Source organism: Lithobates pipiens, unplaced genomic scaffold (genome assembly GCF_037356315.1).
Source record: "Lithobates pipiens isolate NorthernLeopardFrog02 unplaced genomic scaffold, aLitPip1_a1.2 Scaffold_8, whole genome shotgun sequence".
NCBI lineage: Eukaryota > Metazoa > Chordata > Amphibia > Anura > Ranidae > Lithobates > Lithobates pipiens.
The window spans coordinates 488,047,933-488,064,354 of record NW_027507903.1 but is presented as its reverse complement, the minus strand read 5'-3'; the positions used below and the strand labels follow the sequence as shown (position 1 = coordinate 488,064,354).

The window sequence follows — 16,422 nt, the reverse complement described above, 5'->3', positions numbered from 1 at the left end:
TTGATGATATTTGATCACCTCTGCGGTTTTTATTTTTTGAGCTATAAACAAAAGGAGAGACAACTTTGAAAAAAAAACACTATCTTTTTTGCTATAATATCCCAAATTAAAAAAAAAATGTTCCTCAGTTTAGGCCGAGATGTATTCTTCTACATATTTTTGGTAAAAAACTAAAAAAAAATACGCAATAAGCGTATATTGATTGGTTTGCACAAAAGTTAGATCCACTACAAGATAGTGGATAGATTTATGGAATTTTTATTGTTTTTTACTAGTAATGGTGGCAATCGGCATGTTTTTTATTTTTTTATCTGGACTGCTATATAGCGGCGGATAAATTTGACACTTTTGACACATTTTTGGGTCCAGTGATACTTATACAGCGATCGGTGCTATAAAATGCACTGATTACTGTATAAATGTCACTGGTAGGGAATGGGTTAACACTAAGGGGCGATCAAGGGGGTTAACACTGTTCCCTAGGTGTGTTCTAAGCGGGGGGGGGGGGGGGGGAAATGGAACAGACTAGGGGAAAATGGTTACAAAAATGTGAGGGTGGTACTCCCTTTTTTGAGATATAGTGTGTGTGTGTGTGTGTGTGTGTGTGTTATATATATATATATATATTTTTTTTTTTTTTTTTACTTGCACACTGCTCAACAAAAATTAAAGGAGCAAAAGAATGCCACATCGTTTGATGGAAATTTAAAATTATCAACGTACCGAGCTCTGAATTCAGACACCCCAAAAGTCAAGCAGGCTAGTCCATTTTGCTGAAATTTCATTGCAGCAACTCAAAATGGTACTCAGTATTTGTATGGCTCCCTCACGCGCTTGTATGCATGCCTGACAACGTCGGGGCATGTTCCTAAAATGACAGATGGTGTCCTGGGGTATTTCCTCCCTGATCTGGAGCAGGGCATCACTGAGCTCCTGAACAGACTGAAGTGCAACCTCTATCCCAGTATTTAGGTCAGGCGAGCATAGGGGTCATTCAATGGTATCAATTCCTTCGTCCTCTAAGAACTGGCTGCATGCTCTTGCCACATGAGGCCGGGCATTGTGGTGCACCAAGAGGAACCCAGGACCCACTGCACGAGGTAGGATTTGACAATGGGTCCAAGCATTTTATCCCTAAATCTAATGTCAGTCAGAGTGCCATTGTCTAACCTGTAGAGGTCTGTGCATCCCTCCATGGATATGCCTCCCCAGACCATTACTGACCCACCACCAAAGCGGTCATGCTGAACGATGCTACAGGCAGCATAATGTTCTCCACGGCTTCTCCAGACCCCTTTGTCTGTCATATGTCCTCAGAGTGTACCACATGGCGCCAATGGCAGATCTGCCAATTCTGGTGTTCATTGGCAAATGCTAATCAAGCTCCACAATGCCGGACAGTAAGCATAGGGCTTACTAGATGATGTTGGGTCCTCAAGCCACCCTCATGAAGTCTGTTTCTAATTGTTTGGCCAGACATTCACACCAGTGGCCTGCTGGAGGTCATTTTGTAGGGCTCTGGCGGTGCTCATCCTGTTCCTCCTTGCACAGCAGAGGCAGATAATGGTTCTGCTGATGCGTTAAGGACCTTCTACGGCCCTGTCCAGCTCTCCTAGAGTAACTGTCTGTCTCCTGGAATCTCCTCCATGCTCTTGAGACTGTGTTGGGAGATGCAGCAAACCTTTTGGTGGAGTTGATCACCATCCTGGAGGAGTTGAACTGCCTGTGCAACGTCTATAGGGTCCAGGTATCGCCTCATGCTACCAGTAGTGACACTGATCCTAGCCACATGCAAAACTAGTGAAAAACGTTCAGAAAAAGTATTTTCGGGGAGTCTGAATTCTGAATTCTTTTCGTTCCAGCTTCCAAAGAGAAAAAAATCAAGTAAGTGCACCAAAACCCTATAAGTGGTAGGGCAGTGTTAGGCCCCTTTAGGTCTAGAGTACCCCCTAACCCCCCCCCCCCCCCCCGAGTAAAGGTTTAACCCCTTGATCACCTCTCCATCGCCAGTGTCACTAAGCGATTTAATTAATTTTTTTCTCATCGCTGTATTAGTGTCACAGGTGACGCTAGTTAGCCAGGTAAGTATTTAGGTTCGCCGTCAGCTTTTTATAGCGTCAGGTACCCCCATATACTACCTAATAATGGTTTTAACCCCCTGATTGTCCCCTAGTAAACCCTTTTACCAGTGATTGCCGTATAACTGTTACGGGTGATGCTGGTTAGTTCGTTTTTTTTTTTTTTTTAATAGTGTCAGGGCACCTGTCAGTCACCTAATAAAGGTTTAACCCCCTGATCGTCCGGCGGGTGCTATAAGTTAGGTTTTAAGGTCAGATAGGGTCTGCGTCACCCCAGGCAGCGTCAGGTTAGTGCCAGTACTGCTAACACCCACGCACACAGCATACGCCTCCCTTGGTGGTATAGTAGCTAAACTGATCGATATATGATCATATCTATAATGGCATCCCCAGCAGTTTGGGGTTCCCAAAAACGCAGTTTTAGCGGGATCAGCCCAAATACTTGCTAGCACCTGCGTTTTGCCCCTCCACTCAGCCCAGCCCACCCAAGTGCAGTATCGATCAATCGGTATCACTTACAAAACACTAAACACATAACTGCAGCGTTCAGAGCCAGGCCTGATCCCTACGATCGCTACGTTTTTTCCCCCTTCGTCTTTCAGGACAGCACCTGGAGAGAGCGCAGCTCCACCCACTTTCCCAGGAAACACTGCAGATTACTTTTAAAGACCGGACACTTCCACCATGGCCTCAGTTGTAGTGTTTCCTCCGGCCATGGTGGAAGCGCTGCAGGAAACCAAGGGGTGCTGCGCTCTCTCCAGGTGGGGAGAGTTGGAGGCATACCGGTTGTTGTTTTTTTGGTACAGACCTGGCCCAGCTTCCTCCCTTCACACGCGGGGGTTGCTCCGGTGTCCGCTCTCCTTCATACCCAGGGGGGTCAGGCTGTGGAAGTCCCTACCCTCTTCTAGACTGGCGGCTGGGTCTGAGACGCGGCCGGGATTCATATCTTGCGCCGTTGGTATCGGCCTCATGCCTTCCGGGTCCGGATGGCAAGCGCGTCATTCCGGCCGGGGGCGGGACTTCCGAAGGTGCAACGCGACTTCCCATTCCGGCCGCTGGAACGCAGGGAGAGGGGGTGGTCTCATTCGGCTGACATCACTTCCGGAAATGGCGCGGAATTCAAACTGTTAAGAGCACTCAACGCCATTGTATCTTCGCTGATGATGGAAGAGGAACAATCGGCGGTGGCAGGAGCAGGAGCCACGGTTGTCAGCCAGGCTCAGGTAAGCAGGGACAGTGGTCTCTGTCATTACTGTTTGAGCCATGTCTTTTCTTCTCCCTTCCTTGTACTGGGAAGCCTGCAGCATTCTTTTCCTATGTTACAGTTTAGGAATAATGCTTTTTCAATAGTTGTTTAGTGAGTCTGTGGGGGGATTCACTGGCTGAAAAGCAAATAGAATCTGAAATTTTACATCTGTTGTATTTGACAGCATGTCTTTTTTTCTCTTTGTTCATGTGTGTGTGTTTGTAACTGAGGTTTGGGTTTTTTCTTTGGTGTATTTCAGAAGGTGAAAGAAAAGACCAAACATTTCTCCCCTCCTAGCAAGAGGAAATGTCCATGTAAAAATATACTTAGAGATTCTTGGACCAAGGTGTAATGCAGGTCCTGCATAAGCGACTTGGTCAAGGAATAAGCAGCTTCCACTACTCCTGCGTCTCAGCAAGGAGAGCTGCTAAGTTCTTTTAGGAAAGAATTATCAGATCCTTTTTGAATCTTTCTGGTCTTATTTAGACAGACGTCCAGCTGCAGGTAGTAGCTCTGCGCCCCGTTCTCACTCCCCAGCATCTGCATCCAGGGGGGCAGTGACTCGGAGGATGAGGAGCATAGTGGGTCCTCTGCTTCTGAGGAGGAGGCAGAGGAAGTAAAGGAGGCTTCTGCTTCATCAACCTGGTATAAATTATCCCTAGAGGAGGTGGATGACCTGCTGAAAACTATCCACACTATTCTGAATTTTACAGAGGATAAAGCCCAACTGTCACTGCATGACAAAATGTTTCAAGGTTTGGGCGAGGTGAAACAGTGTTCCCAGTACATAAGTTTCTATCCGAAACTATTAAAAAGGAATGGAGAGACCCAGAGGGGGCCCCTTTCTTTTCCAGGTCCCTCAAACGCAGGTTTCCTTTTGAAGAGGATACCTCTCAGGTATGGAACAAAAAACCTAAGCTTGACGCAGCTTTTTCTCAGGTTTCAAGGAATACGGATCTTGCATTTGAGGACATGGGTATCCTAAAGGATGCCATGGACAAAAGGGCTGATTCTCTCCTAAGGAAGGCTTGGGACTCAACATTGGCAAACCTAAAACCAGCTATGGCTTCAACAGTAGTAGCCAGAAATCTGGAGCACTGGCTGGAACAGTTAAAAGCCCATATCGAGGCAGGAACGCCTAGAAAGGATCTGCTTGATACTTTGCTTGTCCTCTTAAAAGCAGTGGGGTATATGGCAGATGCCTCGGCAGAATCCATTAAGATGTCAGCCAGGTCCTCAGCCCTAATAATCTCAGCCCGTAGGGCCTTATGGGTGAAAACATGGACAGGGGATACTGCCTCAAAAACCAAATTATGCGGTCTTCCGTTCGAGGGAGATTTGGTTTTTCGGCCCTGACCTTGAAGCCATACTGGACAGAACGGCTGACAAGAAAAAGGGCTTTCCTGTAAAAAAGAAGAAAGTGAACCCCCAGGGCACTAAAATTTTTTGTGATTTTTGAAAAACCTCGGAAACCAAAGAGACAGGATATAGAAGGCCCTGGAAGCCGCAGAGAGGAAGGGGCAAGCCGGGAGTGTTATTCTGCCCCCCTACCCCAAACCCAAAGAGCCAGTGACGGTCTTCCAACTGTGGAAGCAAGGTTACAGGCCTTTTTTCCCCAGTGGAAGTCAATGACAAACAGTCTGTTTATCCTCAAGACAATAAAAGAGGGTTACACCGCACGGTTTTATGTAACCCAGGCTCCTCGAGACCCAGAAAAATCAGTAGCCATGATCTCTATTTTGCAAGAACTGATGCAGCAAAGGGTGATCATATACGTTCCCCCCGAGGAGGTAGGGCTAGGCTGTTACTCACACATCTTTCTTGTAAAGAAACCATCAGGCAAATTCAGATTAATTCTGAATCTGAAGGTTTTAAACAAATCAATCAGATGCAAGAGATTCAGAATGGATACAATTTTCTCGGTGAAGAGTCTTCTGATGCCAAACTGTTTTATGGCATCCATAGACCTAAGAGATGCACATCTCCATGTGCCTATAGCCATAGCGTCACAAAAATATCTGAGGTTTGCGGTCAGGACGGGAGGCTCGGTTCTACATCTCCAGTTCAGAGCTCTCCCGTTCGGCCTGTCCTTATCTCTGAGGATATTTACAAAGATCGTAGCAGAGGCCCTAGCCCCCCTCAGAGTAGAGGGTATATCGATCGTTCCATACTTGGACGACCTTTTAATTTTTGCCAATACAAAGCATCTATTGGAGAGGGACCTGGGAAGGACAATAAGACACTTAGAGGGTCTCGGTTGGCTGATAAACAGGGAGAAATCAAGCATGATTCCATCTCGGTCGATAAAATTCCTGGGATACACCATCGACTCCAGACAGGAAAAAAAATTTCTCACAGTAGAGAAAATGGAAAAGGTTCAGAGTGCTGTGAAGAGGACCCAGACAAACCTGCCAATTTCTATCAGGGCAGCCATGTCGGTTTTGGGTCTCCTCATAGCATCCATTCCTGCAGTGCAATGGGCACGCCTCCATGCAAGGGATCTCCAACAGGCAATATTGAAGAATTGGTCCTACGGGGAGTCCCTGGAGAAGCAATTCAGGATGCCCCCTCAGGTTCAGAGGAATCTCTGGTGGTGGAGGAGTCGCTCAAGCCTAGACAGGGGTCTACTTTGGTGTTTTCCGGTAGACCGGAGGTTGACTACAGATGCAAGCTCCTGGGGGTGGGGTGCCCACCTGGAAGGACAGATGGCCCAGGGGAGCTGGACAGTCAGAGGCCAGGAGATCCTCCAATTGGGGGGAACTAAGGGCCATCCTGTTGGGACTATGGGCCTTCAAAGAGCTGGTTCAGGGTCTCCATATCCAGGTCTTATCCGACAACGCCACAGCTGTATCCTATATAACAAAGCAGGGGGGCACAAGAAGCAGGATGCTGCTATCCTTGGTCAGTCAGATTCGGTCATGGACAGAAAACAACCTGAGGTCCCTATCAGCAGTACACCTAAAAGGAGACCTGAATTTAGTAGCGGATTTTCTGAGCAGGGAAAAAATCTGAATCAGAAAAGAGTCAGAATGGAGTCTGAACCCCGAGGTTTTCCAAGATCTGACAGTGAAATGGGGATTGCCTCAGATAGATCTGTTCACGTCACGGAGCAACACAAAAGTGAAGGCCTTCTTTTCTTTAAACAGACTAGATCAATCAAGGGGACTGGATGCCCTAGCACAACCGTGGAACTTCCATTTGTGCTACGCCATCCCTCCTTTTCAGATGATCCCTTTTGGTTCTGAAGAAATTGCAAAGGGAGTCCACAAGTCTGATTCTAGTGGCTCCCTTTTGGCCCAAAAGGACATGGTTTGCAACCATACAGAGGGCGGTGGGACCCCACTGGGTTCTTCCGCTTCGGAGAGATCTCCTAACCCACAGACCTCTTCAGCATCCGAATATCCGGCAACTCAACCTAACTGGGTGGTTACTGAGGAGCAAATCCATAAAGAAAGGGGTTAGCCGATAAGCTATTGCAACCCTCTTAGGGAGTCAAAAAAAGACGACTAGGTCAATTTATTTTAAAACGTGGAAACGTTTTAACTCCTGGTGCCTATCAAAGGAATTCCCTCTCCAGGAGATACTTTCGGTTCTAGAATTTCTGAATGAGGGCATGGAACTAGGGTTGGCAGCCAGTACCCTGAAGGCACAGGTGGCTGCTTTATCGGTTTTTCTTGAGAGGCAGTTATCTCGGGAACCGCTTATTAGATTTTTTTTTTTTTTTAAGGCATTGGGCAGAGCTAGGCCAATACCCTTTAAGTTTTTTCCAAAATGGGACTTATCACTGGTTCTACAGGCATTGACCAGAGAACCTTTTGAACCCCCAGAGGAAGCAACTATCAAGTTTTGGTCACTTAAATTAATTCTTTTAGTGGCTATTACATCTGCTAGAAGAGTAAGCGAGTTACAGGCCTTATCAATAGTGGAGCCTTCCTGTTACATATTTCCGGACCGGGTAGTGCTTAAAACTGACCCGGGTTTTCTGCCAAAAGTCTCAACAGCCTTCCATAGGACTCAGGAAATAATTGTACCTACCTTTTGTCCTTCACCTTCAAATGCTAAGGAGAGGTCTTTCCATAGCCTAGATGTAAGAAGGTGTCTATTACACAATCTAGGGATCGCAAGCAAGTTCAGGAAGTCAAACTCTCGCTTTGTCGTGTTCTTAGGACCACGTTAGGGCTATAGTACGTCCAAAAATACTATAGCTAGGTGGCTAGGAATGGCTATTAGGGAAGCCTATAGAGCATCCGGAATAGAGTACCCCTCAGGGGTAGTCACCCATTCCACTCGGGCAGTAGCAACATCCTGGGCGGAAAGAGCAGGGGCCTCTCCGAGTCGGATCTGTAAAGCGGCTACGTGGACAAGTTTCTCCACCTTCACCCGCCACTACAGGTTGGACCTGCTTTCAGCTTCAGATCAATCGTTTGGCAGAAAGGTTCTGCAGGCGGTGGTCCCACCCTAGAGTAATTACTCTCTTATCTCCAGGTGCTGTCCTGGAAGACAAAGGGAGAAAACCCTAGTTAGACTTACTGGTAACGGTATTTCTACGAGTCTTTCAGGACAGCGTCGATGACCCACCCTAGATTGTATTTGAAAAATGTGGTGTTATTGCTATGTTCTGCTTATCTAATTTCAGCATGGCTGGAGGTACTCTATGAACAACCGAGGCCATGGTGGAAGTGTCCGGTCTTTAAAGTAATCTGCAGTGTTTCCTGGGAAAGTGGGTGGAGCTGCGCTCTCTCCAGGTGCTGTCCTGAAAGACTCGTAGAAATACCGTTACCGGTAAGTCTAACTAGGGTTTTTGGTAGCGTTTTGATAGTCGCTGACAGCTTTTTTTTTTTTACCTGGGAGTCTCACTAGTGTACCACTAAATTTAGAACTCAAAATGGCAAATCGAAGGTACGCTAGTGAAGAGGCCTACACGTTTCTGAGCATGACAGATGGCTTTGATGATTGGAGTTGTGGTCCCTCCCAAGGTTAGGCGTACCAGACCCCGCTCTTCTGCTGGTGAGGTGCAAGAACCACAGAACTCTCTTTATGGAGCAGAGAAGTACTCTGCTCTGGTGAACTGGCAAGCACCAGCGGCCGCCTACACCCTGGTCGTAGTCAAACCAGCACTGCAGTAACATGTGGTGACGTCCCATAAGTGCAGTTCAAGCTGGTGAGGTGGCTAGCACAAGTGCCCCGCTGCCACCAAGAAGACAAAGACAGGCCCGTCGAGTCTATAGTGCCCTTCCTGCAGAATTTGCTCATCCTAATTGGAAACGCACCACTTCTGCAGCACTCGTACTTCCCCTATTCACTGGACAACCCGGCATTCAGGTGGAAACAGTTGATTTTATATCACTTGATTTTTATTCTCTGTTTTTCACCGAAGATCTCTATAGATCTATTGTGGACCAAAGCAATTTGTACGCTGGTCAATACATCGCCACAAATTTCCAGTCCTCCCTTGCCAGAGATTGGAAATCAATTAAGGCTTCTGAATGTAAGACCTTTCTGGGCCTATCCCTCCTCATGGGCATAACCAAAAAGTGAGTTGCGGTCATATTGGTCCACTGACCCAATTCACCATATGCCCATGTTCTCTGCTTCCATGGCCAGGGCACGATACAAGCAGATCTTGCGGTTCATGCACTTCAACAACTATGAACTCTGTCGTCCTCATGGAGACCCTGGATACAATCGGCTCTACAAAATTCGGCCCCTCGTAAACCACTTCAACCAATGTTTTGCAGACTTGTTAACTCCCCATCAAGTTGTCTGAATGACGAGCAGTCAGAAAACAATCTGGGACTCAACGAAAACAGTATATTCCCAGCAAGTGTGCCAGATACGGGGTCAAGATGTATAAGCTCTGTGATTGGGCCACAGGCTATACATGTAGTTTTATGGTTTACAAGGGAAGAGATAGTCACGTAGAGCCGACAAACTGCCCTGACTACATGGGAAGCGCTGGCAAGATTGTGTGGAACTTGGTGTCACCCTTATTCGGAAAGGGGTACCACTTGTACGTGGACAATTATTACACGAGCGTGACACTTTTTCTTTTCCATAAAGTTTTATTGAATAAAAACAAGGAAAAGTTAACAATGAACAGAGTTGTCCAAGCATAGCAGTAATGACAAGTAACCAATGGTGTAAAGAAATACACAGGCTTTACATTTTCCTCAGGCAAACAAGTGTGTCAATAACAATAATACAGCATCATACATTAGCTTGTGTATGGGAATGTCGAATTGTATATTTTATGGTATTCCGGGTGGTGGTGCAACTATCCTGGAGGGTGGTTTGATAGGTTTTTGGGAGGGTGTGTGCTCATTGAGTGCTGTTATCTCTGTTTTCCCGGTCGTTTGATACGCCATGATGAGTAGAGTTCTAATGAGTTTGTGAGGTTGTAAGGTTTATATGTATCTGATCTTATGTAGGTCAGTTGAGTGAGTATCTTGTGATTTGTACATGAGATAAGACAACCAGTCCTGCTGGTTGTCTTGGTGAAGTCCGTTGGTTGTGTGTGGAAGGATAAAGTGGGTGGTGGGGAGGGGTTCTCGGAAACAGGTAGGTGTAAGGGTTGGGGTTAGGTTTGTCCAGAGTTTAGTGGGAAAGGAGTGGAAAGGATTGTAGAGTTGGTTATGGTGTGGGGTTGGCTGGAGAGTAAGAGGATGGGTTCGATCGAGTCGGGGGGGCAGGAGCCTCCAAACTGGCCCTGGATCTCGGCCCCGCACTCCTCAGTCCTATACATTCAAGAGCGTGACACTTTTTAATCACTTGTTTGATCATCAGATTGGATCATGTGGCACCGTGCGATCTAATCGCGGGGCTTTCCCCAGCGGCTTGTTGATTCCCGTCTTAGGCTGGGGGAGAGCCTGCTTGAAGTGTAATAACTTGCTCACTATGAAGTGGAGGGATAATGAGAATGTTTGTTTGTTTTCGTTCTTGCCTCCCTTCGTGCAGACACGACGGTCCAAATTACTACGGCGACTGGTGTTGTGGAGAAACCCCTCTGTGTCCACGAATATAAACAAAATATGGGAGGGGTGGACTTCAATGACCAGTTGTTGGCGGCTTACCTAGTTGCCCGTAAGGCCAGACGCTGGCACAAGAAAGTGTCTGTCTAGTTATTTCAATTAGCTTTGCTGAATGCTCATGTGCTATACAGAGCTTCAGGATGGACTGGATCCTTCCTTAAATTCCAGGAAAAGATTGTCAGAGGCCTTCTGTTTCCAGACGGTGCTCCACCTCCCCTTCCCAATCCAAATGCAGTAAGCCGGCTGCATGAGAGGCATTTTCCTTATGTCCTCCTGAGTACCCCTACCCAACGAGCCCCCCAAAGAAAATGTTGTCTGTAGAAAGTGTGTGTATATAGGTGTGACACCTGCTATTATTGTCCCTGCCGTCCTGACAATCCTGATCTTTGCATCGGTGAATGTTTTGAGCGCTACCATACATTAGTTGAGTTTTGGTGTAGGGTACAGCATTGCATAGACTAGGCACACTTTCACAGGGTCTCCCAAGATGCCATTGTATTTTGAGAGACCCGAACCTGGAACCATTACAGTTACAAATAAAAGTAAAAAATACACAAAAAAAAATAGTTTTCTCTGTCGTCCTGTTCTTTTTTTACTGTATTCTATTCTGCAATGTTTTATTGTTATGCTTTATCATGTTTGCTTTTCAGGTATGTTATTTTTTTTTTTATACTTTACAGTTTACTGTGTTTTTATTGTAAACCATTTTCTTTGTTTTCAGGTACGCCATTCAGCTGCAGCATGGATTTATTTATGTTGACAGCAACAGCGTTTGCTCCCACAATACATAAAGCCGTGACTCCAGCGCTGTAGGAGGTGATTTCACCACCATAGTTAAAAACAAAATGGTGCATGTATGCCCATCATTAGAAGTGGGTGGATGAAGGGAGGTATTCTAATGGTGTGCATACCCACCGATCACTCTTTTCTTCGTTCAGCCCACAGGCTGCATGAAAAACAAATTACAATATATGCCCAGTGATTAATACCAGAATGATGCCTGTGGGTTTAGGTATCATCTTGGTATCTTTCTTTTCAGCCAGCGGTTGGCTTTCATGTTAAAGAAAACCTAGCGGCTAATTAGCCTCTAGATTGCTTTTACAAGCAGTGGGAGGGAATATTCAATGGGCTCAACATGCCTCTTAGCAATTTCCTTAGGGTGTCTACTTTCCAAAATGGGCTCATGGGGGGGGGGGGGGTGTTGTACTGCCCTGCCATTTTAGCACCTCAAGAAATGAGATGGGCAGTCATAAACTAAAAGCTGTGTAAATTCTAGAAAATGTACCCTAGTTTGTAGACGCTATAACTTTTGTGCAAACCCAGACTTGTTTTTAGTAAAAAAAAAAAAAATGTGTCTGAATACATTTTGGCCTAATTTTTTTTTTATTTATTTTTTATTGGTTAAACTAGATGGACTTTTTTCAACCTGACTATGTAAAATTAGCTTTTTTTTAAATCTGAAACTTTTTTGTAAATGATTTTTCAGTTTTTGTTTTAATATTAAAACCAAAACATTGGTCATGACTAGATTCCAAATTTTCCTCCACCTCAACATCAGATAATTGATCCCCATTTGCCAGTACTAGGCCTAGAATATGATCACCTTGAGTTGAACTCTGGGTAGCTGGGTTGGCACCCGTGATTGCCGTAAAAGTGATCAGGCGGGTCTATAGCCACAAATGCAGAGAAGCAACTGTACAACACAAACAAGTTTACAGCTGCTACTGCATCCATTAGATTGTTTAAGCCTCTCCAGATTTTGTACATACAAGTCATGTCCCAAATGATTAACTAGGTAAACGTAGGTAGCTTATACATTTTTTTTTTTTTTTCTTTTAAAGAAAACTGTGGGAGGTCACTCATCGATCCTATGCTGAGAGGTGGGTCCATCACAATACCTGAGATTGCTACAGATGAAAGAGGGACAGGGCGGGTGGTCGGAGGCCTGGCTGCCACCTATACATCATGGCCATGGATAGCCCAAATTGAGAACAAGAATGGAAAACACTACTGCGGAGCAACAATAATCCATGAGACGTGGCTGGTGACTGCTGCTCACTGCACATTCACGTAAAAAAAATTATGATTCTTTCTTACTGTGGACATTATTTTACCAGGTGCTACATGATTCTATGGCAGGTCTAACTGATGAGTAGAGTTGAACCCAAATTTTGGATGATTATAGTTCAGACTGCATTTCATCGCTTCTCATAGCCAAAACTGTAGTTCAGGATTATTTCTGGCTTATATTTGCTGTTGCTGTCTTGAGCGCCCTTAGCTTGACTGACTGTGCCATCTGCGCCCCCCCCCCCCCCCCCACGCTTGGTATCCCTGATAGAACTGTTAAAGGAAATGGCTCAGGCTTTTTTCTGGACCCATCTTCTCGTCAGACCAGGCTGCCAGGGCCTTCACAAACCATTCTGCATCCATTTGCATAATTTCCTGCTTTGTAACATGCACTTTTATTCAGCCTGGTGTGGTTTCCCATTGATTTTCTGTTAATTTAATTTCAACTAGTCTATAAAAAATATTTTAATCAAGTTAACCACTTGCTTACTGGGCACCTAAACCCCTTTCCTGCCCAGACCAATTTTCAGATTTTAGCGCTGTCACTCCGCACAATTGTCAAAGAGTGACAGTCATACAACACTGTACCCAAATGAAATTTGTATAATTTTTTTCCCCACAAATAGAGCTTTCTTTTGGTGGTATTTGATCACCTCCGGGTTTTTATTTTTTGTTATAAAAAGGTTTTGTATTTTTTTTTTTTTTTTTTATTTTAATTCATTTTGCAAACAGGTAATTTTTTCTCCTTCATGTATGCTGATGAGGCTACACTGATAGGCTGCACTGTGCACTGATAAGGCAGCACTGGTGGGCATTGGGAGGTGGCACTGAAGGGCACCAAAAGGTGGTACTGATGGGTGGCAGTGATGGGCACTGATAGGCAGGACTGCTAGGTGGCACTGAGGCACCACTGGTGGGCATTGATAGGTGGCACTAATGTACTGGTGGGAACTGTGGGTACATATGAGGCGGCTTCACCTCTCCCTGCTCGGGACCGATGTCCCTTCAATAGGAACCTGTGATCAGCTTTATTTTTTCTCTTCACATGATCAGCTGTTATTGGCTGATAGCTGATCATGTGGTAAGGGGTCGGGATCGACACCTTAAGTTAGGCTGCTTTCACACTGGGGCGGTATTCAGGCGTTACAGCGCTAAAAATAGCGCCTGTGTAACGCCTGAAAAAAACCGGCCCCTTTAACTCCAGTGTGAAAGCCGGAGGGCTTTCACACTGGAGCGATGCGCTGGCAGGACGGTGAAAAAAGTCCTGCTAGCCGCATCTTTGCAGCGGTGAAGGAGCGGTGTATTCACCGCTCCTATACCGCTACTATCCATTGAAATCAATGGGACACCGCGGCAATAGCGCCGCTGCAGCGGCGCTTTGCGGGCGGGTTTAACCCCTTTTCGGCCGCTAGCAGGGGTTAAAACCACCCCGCTTGCGCCCGCACACCGCCGCTAAAACGATGGTAAAGCGCCGCTAAAAATAGCAGCGCTTTACCGCCGACGCTGCTCCCGCCCCAGTGTGAAAGCAGCCTTGGGGAAAGATGCCAGGCTTAGGGAAACCCCCATAAAAAAAATTGTAGCGGCATCCTCGACCTACAAATGCCCAATAGTGACCTCTCAGTCGGGGAGAGCTGACCTCCTTCCTTTGTAGTTTGGGTTATTAGGCATGGTGTTTGTATTGCAAGTTGGAAACATCGGCGCCAGTCACTTTTTGGAATGCAAGAAAAGAGCTTTATTGTATCTTAAACAGAATTGGGGTAGAGGATTAGGGCCAGGTCACCCTTACGCAGATGCAATAGTATTTGGTAGACTCAGGCAAAAATAAGCAGACATCTATACAGGTAGAGGGCCTTTAAGCTGGATGCAGCAACTGACTCATATGGCAACTGAACTTTGAACAGTCGAGATCCATACACGCAACTCACAGTAACCCGGTAGCCCACTGTAGATCACTCACTGAGCTCCCGGTCTCTCATTAGACTTCAAGATCCCATAAGTCATTGGATCCCCTGAGCTCTTCCACAGCTAACCCTCTGTAAACTCCTCAAGCATCACCCCTGCTAACCCACTGGATGCCTGGCTTGGCACTTGGTACTTCTTCAGACTTCCATACACTGGCCTCTGATAAAATTAATGGCTGTCCCTCGCTGGTGACTATTCCTCCCTTTACCTCTGGCCTTGATCATCACTTGCCCCTGGCGACAGGCATGGTTGTCCCTTGTGGCAACTGCTTCTCCCTCACCGCTGGCAATGATCCAGTTCCCCTGTCTGGTGGAACCTCTGCAACTTGGTTGAGCTTCCAGCCTGAAGCACCATGCCCGCACTGCCTCTTTCAATCCTGGACAGGCCTCAGACAACCTAGCAGCCAGGTGCTCCCGGGATAGGCCACAGGCTTCTGGACTAGCAACCTGGAGCCTTGTGGCATGCGTCAACCCAGACAGCCGTCCAGGTGGAACAGGAACCCTGATTACCTGACTCCTCCCAGATAAATGGGCTCTCCCAGCAAGCAAAGGGACTAAAGAAACTCTTGTCAATTGGCTGAGACAACCCATCCACTCCTAGTCTGAATTCACTATACCCTGGTCATTCTAATGCCACAGGCAACAATGCCACCTAGTGATAGAAGAGAGACCATCAAATCCAGAGTTAGGGAAAAGCCAGTAAACTCCCTATCAATTTAATCAGGCAAGTTGCCACCTAAATTTGTTAGCAACCCTGCCTACTCCCAGGGTGCTACACAATTTTTTTTTTAGTCTCAGTCAGAATGCCAATAAAGAACAGTCTAACGCTTTTTTTTTTTCTTAATGGAGTCCATTCTGTCATTTCATATAGCAGTCGTTTTACTGTTGAGTATCTTCCAGGTTACTTTAGACATTAACCCCCTGTGGATTTCTATTGATTTCAATAAGACTCCTGGATGAGAAATTCAGAATTTTATAGGTTTGCACATTTTTAAAAGATCAGCCAAACCACAACTTATCAGTTTTCAGACCTTGAGAAAAATCGATGGTATCCATTCGAAACTTGTCGGTATAAGCAGGAGATGGGGCATTGTCACTGTCAGCATTTTTTAAGACCAAATACAGGCTGGTTGTCAGCAGACGGGACGCAACATGTTTTTGTTAAGTAAATTTAGTGCTTCTCTTCCTTGCTCTGCTCCTACGGAAAATGTCATTAGGCCCACGTGTGCTTGCACTGCATTAGCAACATTGAAGCTACACAGCTCAGCAGCAACAATGCAGCTGACAATATAGAGTGAGTGTCTTGTTTTGTTATATGGCATTTTTTTTTTTTTTGTTCTGCACTAAGGCTCCATTCATACTTGTACGGCTCCAAAGTTGCGCCCAGGGACAGACTGGCCATTCGGGCACTCGGACACTGCCCGAGGGCCCCATGCCACTAAGGGGCCCCATCAGGGTTGCCAGCTTGAATAAAACCAGGGACGGTATGTAAAAGCTGTGTGTTTTTTTTTGCAGCTGATGCAACTTTGATATGAACTTTGGCTTTCACCAGTGATAATGGACTACTGCTGCACAACTGTTGCATTGTATAACATTCAGGGTATGACTTTCATGCAACTTGAGGGCCATAGACTTTAATGTTGACCCTTAAAAGGTGTATGAAAGTCGGACAAATGTAGTGCATGAACTACTTTGACGTTGCTGCAAAGTCGCACATATATGACTGATTATCATTGGAAAATATGGAGAACAAAATTTGTCATGTGACTTTGATGTCCAAAGTTGTATGACCAGTCGCACAAGTGTGAATGGAGCCTAATGCCCCGTACACATGATCCGAAAATCAGACGACAGATCGTCCAACTACTTACTAGTCGCAAGTAGAAATTGAATAAGTTACTAAAGTCACAAATTCTCGTACGACAGAAAAAAAGAGTATTGTATTTTGGGATGACAACTGTATTGACTAAACGAAAATCGTACGATCTGATATTATGAGGAAAATTTTCGTGCTTGTCCGATTGAATAATATTGGATGAACT

General features: G+C 45.8%; 1 protein-coding gene across 2 annotated transcripts in view; it reads left to right on the top strand.

Moving 5' to 3' along the window:
* Window positions 1–12,332, top strand: part of OVCH1 (ovochymase 1) — a 100,449-nt gene extending 88,117 nt beyond the window's left edge. For both annotated transcript variants that reach the window (XM_077469004.1, XM_077469003.1), the window contains exon 24: window positions 12,194–12,332. The gene's annotated coding sequence lies outside the window, so the exon portion shown is untranslated. The remainder of the gene's footprint in view (window positions 1–12,193) is intronic.
* The last annotated feature ends 4,090 nt before the right edge of the window (window positions 12,333–16,422 follow it).